Source organism: Mchenga conophoros, linkage group LG23, assembly GCF_057382185.1.
Source record: "Mchenga conophoros isolate Kocher_MC1m ecotype Shallow Benthic linkage group LG23, M_conophoros_male_GT1.1, whole genome shotgun sequence".
In the NCBI taxonomy this organism is placed as follows: Eukaryota; Metazoa; Chordata; class Actinopteri; order Cichliformes; family Cichlidae; genus Mchenga; species Mchenga conophoros.
In genome coordinates, this window is record NC_140547.1 from 36,466,317 (window position 1) to 36,474,511 (window position 8,195).

Below are 8,195 nucleotides of genomic sequence, written 5' to 3' on the forward strand. Positions count from 1 at the left end.
ACACTTATTTTCGACCATTTAAAAAATGCCCTGTATTACAGCTCTGACCTAATTCTTGTTTCTTCATCAGGAGGTATTGAATGACATCCGGAGTGTTTGGAATGCTCACCGTATAAGGCCCTCAAAGAATAACAACGTGCCCTGTGGGATACCTGATGTCATGTACATGGCCCCTCACCTTTGGGGTGCAGAAGACTGTCTCGTTCCACTGACAGAAGATTTGGCCTTGTGTAAAAATAGCTGCACTTTTGTTAGTTCAGTCCCATGTGATGTGCAAGTGTTTAATAATAATAATAATAATAATGGATTGGATTTATATAGCGCTTTTCAAGGCACCCAAAGCGCTTTACAATGCCACTATTCATTCACTCTCACATTCATACACTGTTGGAGGCAAGCTACGGTTGTAGCCACAGCTGCCCTGGGGCAGACTGACAGAAGCCAGGCTGCCATATTGCGCCATCGGCCCCTCTGGCCAACACCAGTAGACAAGTAGGGTAAAGTGTCTTGCCCAGGGACACAACGACCAGGACAGAGAGCCCAGGGATCGAACCGGCGACCTTCCGATTACAGATGCGAGGCTACTTAAATGGACACAAACATACAAATGTTGTCACGGTGCGGCATGGCACACCGTGGAAGGAGTGGGGAAGGAGGACCCAGGCGCGGTGCTCTACGTATAGACAGTGTTTATTTACAGAGGGTGATATCAAACAACAATAAATCCCCGTGTTTCTCCCCAGACTCCCGTGTCGTGTCCTCCAAGTGCTCTCTGCTCCCGTGTCTGCACTCCCGGTGCTCGCTGCTCCTTAAGCCTTCCACGCTCCTCCTGCGGGAAACAATAGCGGCAGCAGTCAGGACACTGAACAATGGCAGGCATACACTACACGACCAAAACCTAAACTGGGTAACTAACGTGGAGTCCCAAGCAATGATCCCGCGTCGGTGGGAGCTCCAAGACTCTCTTAAGTAGCTCCCCCGACGAGGCCTGATCAGCAGCAGGTGTGTGGCTTCGGGTGTGGCCAGTCCCCTTGCAGGGCCACACCCTCCAGGCCTGACGCCGCCTATAAACAAGTGCTCAGCCACCCACACACACATATACACAAGCACAGGGAAGGGGGAGCAACACCAAAATACACAACAATAATAATAATAATAATATAATACATGACTGCTCAGGGATCCTGGGTCGCCCAGTCCCAGGACCCTGACAAATGTAGTACATTTTGTACTTCAGTACGTATTCCTACAGCTTAATGTACTTATTATTAAGTAATTGTTTTTCTCCAGTGTGTAGTTATCTTGTCTTTGTATCAAAATTATCAGAAAAGACTGTATAACATAATTTTCATTTTATCCATGTCAGTAAATTAACTCATCATGAAGTGTTGCTTGCTCTTGGTAGCTACAAAGCGTGGAGTATTAAACTAAAATATCATACAGGTTAGAAAAAAATAAATCCTTTTGGGATTTAGTTAAACTTATCACACTGTTAAAGCATCAAAAGTTGTTCATAATAGTTTTTGGTACCAAAAATGTGTTCATTTCTAACAAAAACAAGAGCACTTTGGATAACAACCACATAGACTGGCAATATATCTAATGTTGTGATCAATTAGACAAGAAGACCAAGTAGGCTAAAGTGTAGAATCATAGTTGTGTCACCAATGCTCTAAATGTTTCTTGAGCCTATAATTTTGTTATTGTGGAATAGATTAAAGCAATCCCATGTTTGATAAAGAACGGCTTCTTTTCTTAAAAATCATAGCACGTGTATGACATTATAGAATGAGTAGTTAAATAACTTTCAGCGGTGTCATTAGACATGTTCATGTTTAAAGATGTATAGAATGTAACAGAGAGGACAAAGTTTTGTACAAATGAGAATGGTTTACTGGTGTCTTTCAAAATACACCATACTCAAAAACAGGTTGTATTTTGCATATAATAACAGGATAAAATAACAGTTATTTCTAAAATGTTATACAAACCTCTTTACAATGTAACCAATCTCTGTAATTGACAACTTTTCTTCTAAACCCATTAGGAACATAAAGGTTCACATTCTTGTTTCTATTAAGATTTCTGCAAACATCTGAAATACTTTAATACAGAACATGCTTAATCAGTTGGAATATGGTATTTGTAATGGTGTTGTACTTATGTATGTATATACAGTAGACAGCATTCAGCAATCTTCCAGTTTGTAGAACTGTTACTGTATGCTATATTGGAAATATTTGTTACTCTTCCTGTAGTAAAAAAGTATTAGAATGTTAAAATTAGTAATTTATTTTGGCACTAACCAGAAACACAGTAACAATGTGTGCAGCAGGAACAGATGCACTTCTATGTTTAGTGTACGGATTCCTACCAGGTGAAGCACTGAAAATGTTATTTAAATATGTATATGTATTTTCAACTGGTGTTGTTTTGTGGTCTCATTCCCCAAGCAATTTGTTGCCTTATTTTGTCCCCAACACTCACTGCTGCTTCTGCAAAATCAGAGTGCTAAGTGCTGTCTACTACAGGTAACTCCACTTCAAAAAACCTGAACATTCCCTTTAGCTTACTATTTTAATTGGGGGGAGAAACTAAGAAAGCAATTACTGACCAGATGAAAAAAAAAGGCTGCACATGAAAAAGGCACAACGGGCTACACTGTTTTGAGAACTTAACCACCCAGTCTTATGAATATTCACATTCATTCCTTCATGTTACTGTTAACTACACCCGTGTTTCTATGAACTGTAGGGCAGAGTGCCTTGAGGACCAAGGTTGGGTAACACTGACCTACACCACATCCATCACCCACATAGAGCTTGCGAGAATGCTGTTAAATTCACTGCGAAAGTCTGGATAGCTGTGATAACCAAGGGGCAGCTTTAGTACACATCCACATGTGTGGGATTGTGGTCTGCGGAGGAAATCTGTAGTTTCTATGAACTCAATTAGTATGGCTTTATCCAACAGATTGGATCCTGTACAGAACCGCAGGAAAAGCTGAAGATAATTGAAATCAATTTCTCCAATGTACCTTTTCAGGTAACGAGAAACTGTTGACTGGGCAGCTGTCATCTCCTCTGGAAAGATTAGAAGCTCCTTCACTGTTTTTACAGTCGGTTTTTTTTTTCTGCTATGAAATGATGCAGTCCTTCTGGTGGGAGTAAACCAGCTACAGAACCCACAACGGGACGCCAGCACTTGATTACAAACATTGGGGCCTGAATAAGTACTTTGTGTCCTATCTGTGCCAAAACAGGGAGCAGTGTGTCCTTGGTATATCTCCTCCAGAAAGGGTATTGCAAGCTTCACTGGGAAGTAACCAGCTTGTTTCCACCCTACAACAAACACTCTAGCTATAGCCTGCCATTCTTCACACTGAAAGTCATGCCAGATGAATGGGACTTTCACCTCAACTCCCAATATGCAGCTGTCATAGAAATCCATCCAAAATTCTGTCAGGCAGTCCCGCAAAACACCACTTCCTTCCCCATGTTAATTTAACTCTTTTTGGAGAGTTGGTACGTTAACTCTGATTTAGTGTTAAACACCAAATCTGTCTGGAGTTGATAATTTAACACTTGGTGTTAAGAGTTTATATATTAACTCTCAAAGAGTATTTTAGTTTAACTACGTAAGAGTTATCTTCTAATTCATTCTAAAAAGCGGGAATTTTACTGTTCTGAACTTCTAGAAATTTCTTTTGGAAATAAACATTTACTAAAAAGATGCAATGGTTTTTGAAAAACATTTATTCTGAACTGTGCACCACAATTTCAAAACATTTTCTGAAAGATGTAACAGTATACATGTTCTCACTTTCATTAGAATTTTATTTATCAAAAGGTCTGACATGGTAAATGCAAATAACAGCATTCTCATCACTTATTTCTTCAATACAATATGCATGTCCTTCATTCATCCCTTTGTGGAACTTCAACGCACTTCTGCTCTCCCCCATATTCCATCTTCACAAGCATATCCTGTGCGGAGATTGAATAAAAATTAGTTGACACTAATTAATGGCACAAATAATCCAGTAAACAATTGCAGCACAGTAAAAAAAAAAAAGGAAATCCTCTTTGAGCCATTACTTGTATTAAGTATTTTCTCAAAAGACAAAGACGCAGGCAACAGGTAATACTGAACTAAATGTAAAACCTCAACCTTTTTCATTTTTACCTAAACCGTGTGCACAAAACTCTGGAGGGATCTATGCTAACGTCGAACCCAGTCAGGACGTCTGCTACTGCTGTTTGCTCGTTTTTTTTATGGGCGATCGTTTTCAGGCTTCAAGTAGCACCATTATACCAACATTTCACATTCTAGACATTGTTTTAGGTGTATTTGACCAAAGGTTTGACTGAAAATTCACATGCAAGCTTTTTTTCCAAGGCTGTGGTATTTGCCTGCAAACAATACCTTTCAGCTAGCTAAAACAGAATATTATGCTATCACCGAGCAACATGGCTAATGCCTTCCACACAGCTTTGTCTCAACTCCAAAGAGCCACAGAAGTAAAAGCTCATAATAATAATTGAAACAATCTTTGAAAAAATGACTTACCAAGCATGGCAAACAACTCAAATATGTAGAGCAAAATGTTCTGAAACGGCTTCACTTCAGCTTCGATTGGAGCCGTGCTGGGGGCGGAGTCTGTGAATTTACTCTATTGGTGTCATAGCCCCTGTAGGAGTTCAGAGTTAAGAGGTCAAGAGTTAATGTTTCCATTGTAACACCTCCAGATTTGACAGAGAAACACTCATTTTTAACACTCGATTTTAACTACTATCATTTTACACCTCAGGGTTACATTAAAAGAATGTGACTCTGCTTAGAGTAAAATTAACTCTACTTTTGCAAGAAGACTATTAACACCAAAAAATTTAACACTTTTGAATTTGCTGTGTATGGCAAATCAGAATTTGATAATGATTGTTTTATTACTTAGATATTATCTATGGTAATGAGGAATGGAGCGATTGTCTACTTGGAGTTTAAGTAGTTCAGCATGATTAATGACAACCTGCATCAATACAAAATCATTCCGATCACTGTATGCTTTATTAGTTCCCTTGGCAACGTGATACCCGCAGTGAGCTACTGTAACTGCAAGGCTTCATCCGGTGATGCATTGAAAGCTACGGCTCATTTATCATGTATTACCTTAACAAGTGTGACTCACATGATGCTACTTTCAAAGGAGATGTTCAGCAAAAAAGAGGCAATTTTAAGATGCTTTCCATCTAAAACTGTTACTTTTGTCCAGACCAGAAGAGTTGCACCAGCTAGTATGGTGATATGGCCAGGGTAAAAGAGAGACACCTTCGTGACACAGAGAACTAAGGTTTTATGTTGAACATACCTCGTTTATTAGTAGCCTTCAGCCTTGCTCTACTTTGAAAGTGTGCTGCGGGGCCGCCGCACGTCTTACATTTAAAAATGAGTTTATGGCTATAAGCACAACAAAACAACGTGTAGTAACAACATGAGGGTACAACATTTGAAACGTCAGCAGATACCATTTAGAACATAGTAACAATATAGATCTGAATAAATAACTGCCGAATTGCGGGATAACAATATGAAATAAATATAAAATATCATACACTCACCTTAAGGACATCACCAACAGCAAGGACTCCGTACTATGGCTGACGCAGGTTCTAGTGTATGTGCCCTGGGATGATATATATATATATATATATATATATATATATATATACAGTGGGGCAAAAAAGTATTTAGTCAGCCACCGATTGTGCAAGTTCCCCCACTTAAAATGATGACAGAGGTCAGTAATTTGCACCAGAGGTACACTTCAACTGTGAGAGACAGAATGTGAAAAAAAAATCCATGAATTCACATGGTAGGATTTGTAAAGAATTTATTCGTAAATTAGGGTGGAAAATAAGTATTTGGTCACCTCAAACAAGGAAAATCTCTGGCTCTCACAGACCTGTAACGTCTTCTGTAAGAAGCTTTTCTGTCCCCCACTCGTCACCTGTATGAATGGCACCTGTTTGAACCCATCATCTGTATAAAAGACACCTGTCCACAGCCTCAAACAGTCAGACTCCAAACTCCGCCATGGCCAAGACCAAAGAGCTTTCGAAGGACACCAGGAAAAGTATTGTAGATCTGCACCAGACTGGGAAGAGTGAATCTACAATAGGCAAGCAGCTTGGTGTGAAAAAATCAACTGTGGGAGCAATCATCAGAAAATGGAAGACATACAAGACCACTGATAATCTCCCTCGATCTGGGGCTCCACGCAAGATCTCATCCCGTGGGGTCAAAATGATCATGAGAACGGTGAGCAAAGATCCCAGAACCACACGGGGGGACCTGGTGAATGACCTGCAGAGAGCTGGGACCAAAGTAACAAAGGTCACCATCAGTAACACACTACAACGGCAGGGAATCAAATCCCGCAGTGCCAGACGTGTTCCGCTGCTGAAGCCAGTGCATGTCCAGGCCCGTCTGAAGTTTGCCAGAGAGCACATGGATGATACAGCAGAGGATTGGGAGAATGTCATGTGGTCAGATGAAACCAAAGTAGAACTTTTTGGTATAAACTCAACTCGTCGTGTTTGGAGGAAGAAGAATACTGAGTTGCATCCCAAGAACACCATACCTACTGTGAAGCATGGGGGTGGAAACATCATGCTATGGGGCTGTTTTTCTGCCAAGGGGACAGGACGACTGATCCGTGTTAAGGACAGAATGAATGGGGCCATGTATCGTGAGATTTTGAGCCAAAACCTCCTTCCATCAGTGAGAACTTTGAAGATGAAACGAGGCTGGGTCTTCCAACATGACAATGATCCAAAACACACCGCCCGGGCAACAAAGGAGTGGCTCCGTAAGAAGCATTTGAAAGTCCTGGAGTGGCCTAGCCAGTCTCCAGACCTCAACCCCATAGAAAATCTGTGGCGGGAGTTGAAAGTCTGTGTTGCTCGGCGACAGCCCCAAAACATCACTGCTCTCGAGAAGATCTGCATGGAGGAATGGGCCAAAATACCAGCTACTGTGTGTGCAAACCTGGTAAAGACCTATAGTAAACGTTTGACCTCTGTTATTGCCAACAAAGGTTATGTTACAAAGTATTGAGTTGTATTTTTGTTATTGACCAAATACTTATTTTCCACCCTGATTTACGAATAAATTCTTTACAAATCCTACCATGTGGATTCATGGATTTTTTTTTCACATTCCGTCTCTCACAGTTGAAGTGTACCTCTGGTGCAAATTACTGACCTCTGTCATCATTTTAGGTGGGGGAACTTGCACAATCGGTGGCTGACTAAATACTTTTTTGCCCCACTGTATATATATATATATATATATATATATATATATATATATATATATATATATATATATCATCAAGTGTTTCGTGGCCACAAATAAGTATTTCGTGGGCACGTTATACCTATTTCGTGGCCACAAATAAGTATTTCGTGGCCACAAATAAGTATTTCATGGGCACGTTATACCTATTTCGTGGCCACAATTTATTTATTTTTTGTACCATGTCATCAGAGGGGCTCCGTAAAAAGTAAATGTTAAGGGTGAAAAACAAAACCTCAGTTTTTTGAAAAATATTTTTTTATGTGTCATATTTAGTCATAGTCATAGTCAAAACTCTTGAGAACAATGAACGAAAAACAGAAATAATATATTTTTAAATTGGCTAGTTTTGATTTTAGTTTTGTCACTGATGAGGACTTCACCCTTGTGAGGTGTTCACTTTAATAAGACTTCAACCTCGGGCTTCTCTCCACCACCAGAACACCACATGTGTAATGTAAGAGTGTGGAGGTGTTGTGTCCTTTCACTGTGTCCTCCTCCTACATGGTCTCCTTTTTAGTGTGTATGTGTGTGTGTTGCTGGAATTACTCTATTTTCTCACACTCTATCTCAGCTGCAAATTGAGGGTGGGACACAACAAATAGCTTCACCCGTGTGGCTGCTTATCGATCAAGGTGGCATAGAGAATCCCCGCTCAGAGGACCTCAGTGATTTTTAGGAGCGAGAGAAGATTTCAAAGATGATGAAGAGGAATGGTTTTCAGAACATGAGTCATTTAGTCTCTCTTGGATAAGACAGTGCAGAGAGTAGACAGACCGGTGGGGAAAGCGTGAGGGGGGAATGCAGGAAATGTTAGTATGCAGACTCAAAACCCAGGC

General features: G+C 40.3%; 2 long non-coding RNA genes across 2 annotated transcripts; both read right to left on the reverse strand.

The window, feature by feature from the left end:
- Nucleotides 1–674: 674 nt before the first annotated feature.
- Nucleotides 675–1,183, reverse strand: LOC146547751 (uncharacterized). The gene is made up of 2 exons (XR_014890815.1): nucleotides 917–1,183; nucleotides 675–829 (listed from the first exon to the last, which is right to left on the reverse strand). It is a non-coding gene; the product is annotated as an uncharacterized LOC146547751 (long non-coding RNA).
- A 2,554-nt stretch (nucleotides 1,184–3,737) lies between these two features.
- On the reverse strand, nucleotides 3,738–4,765 carry LOC146547752 (uncharacterized). Its single transcript, XR_014890935.1, has 2 exons — nucleotides 4,570–4,765; nucleotides 3,738–3,986 (listed from the first exon to the last, which is right to left on the reverse strand). It is a non-coding gene; the product is annotated as an uncharacterized LOC146547752 (long non-coding RNA).
- Nucleotides 4,766–8,195: the final 3,430 nt, after the last annotated feature.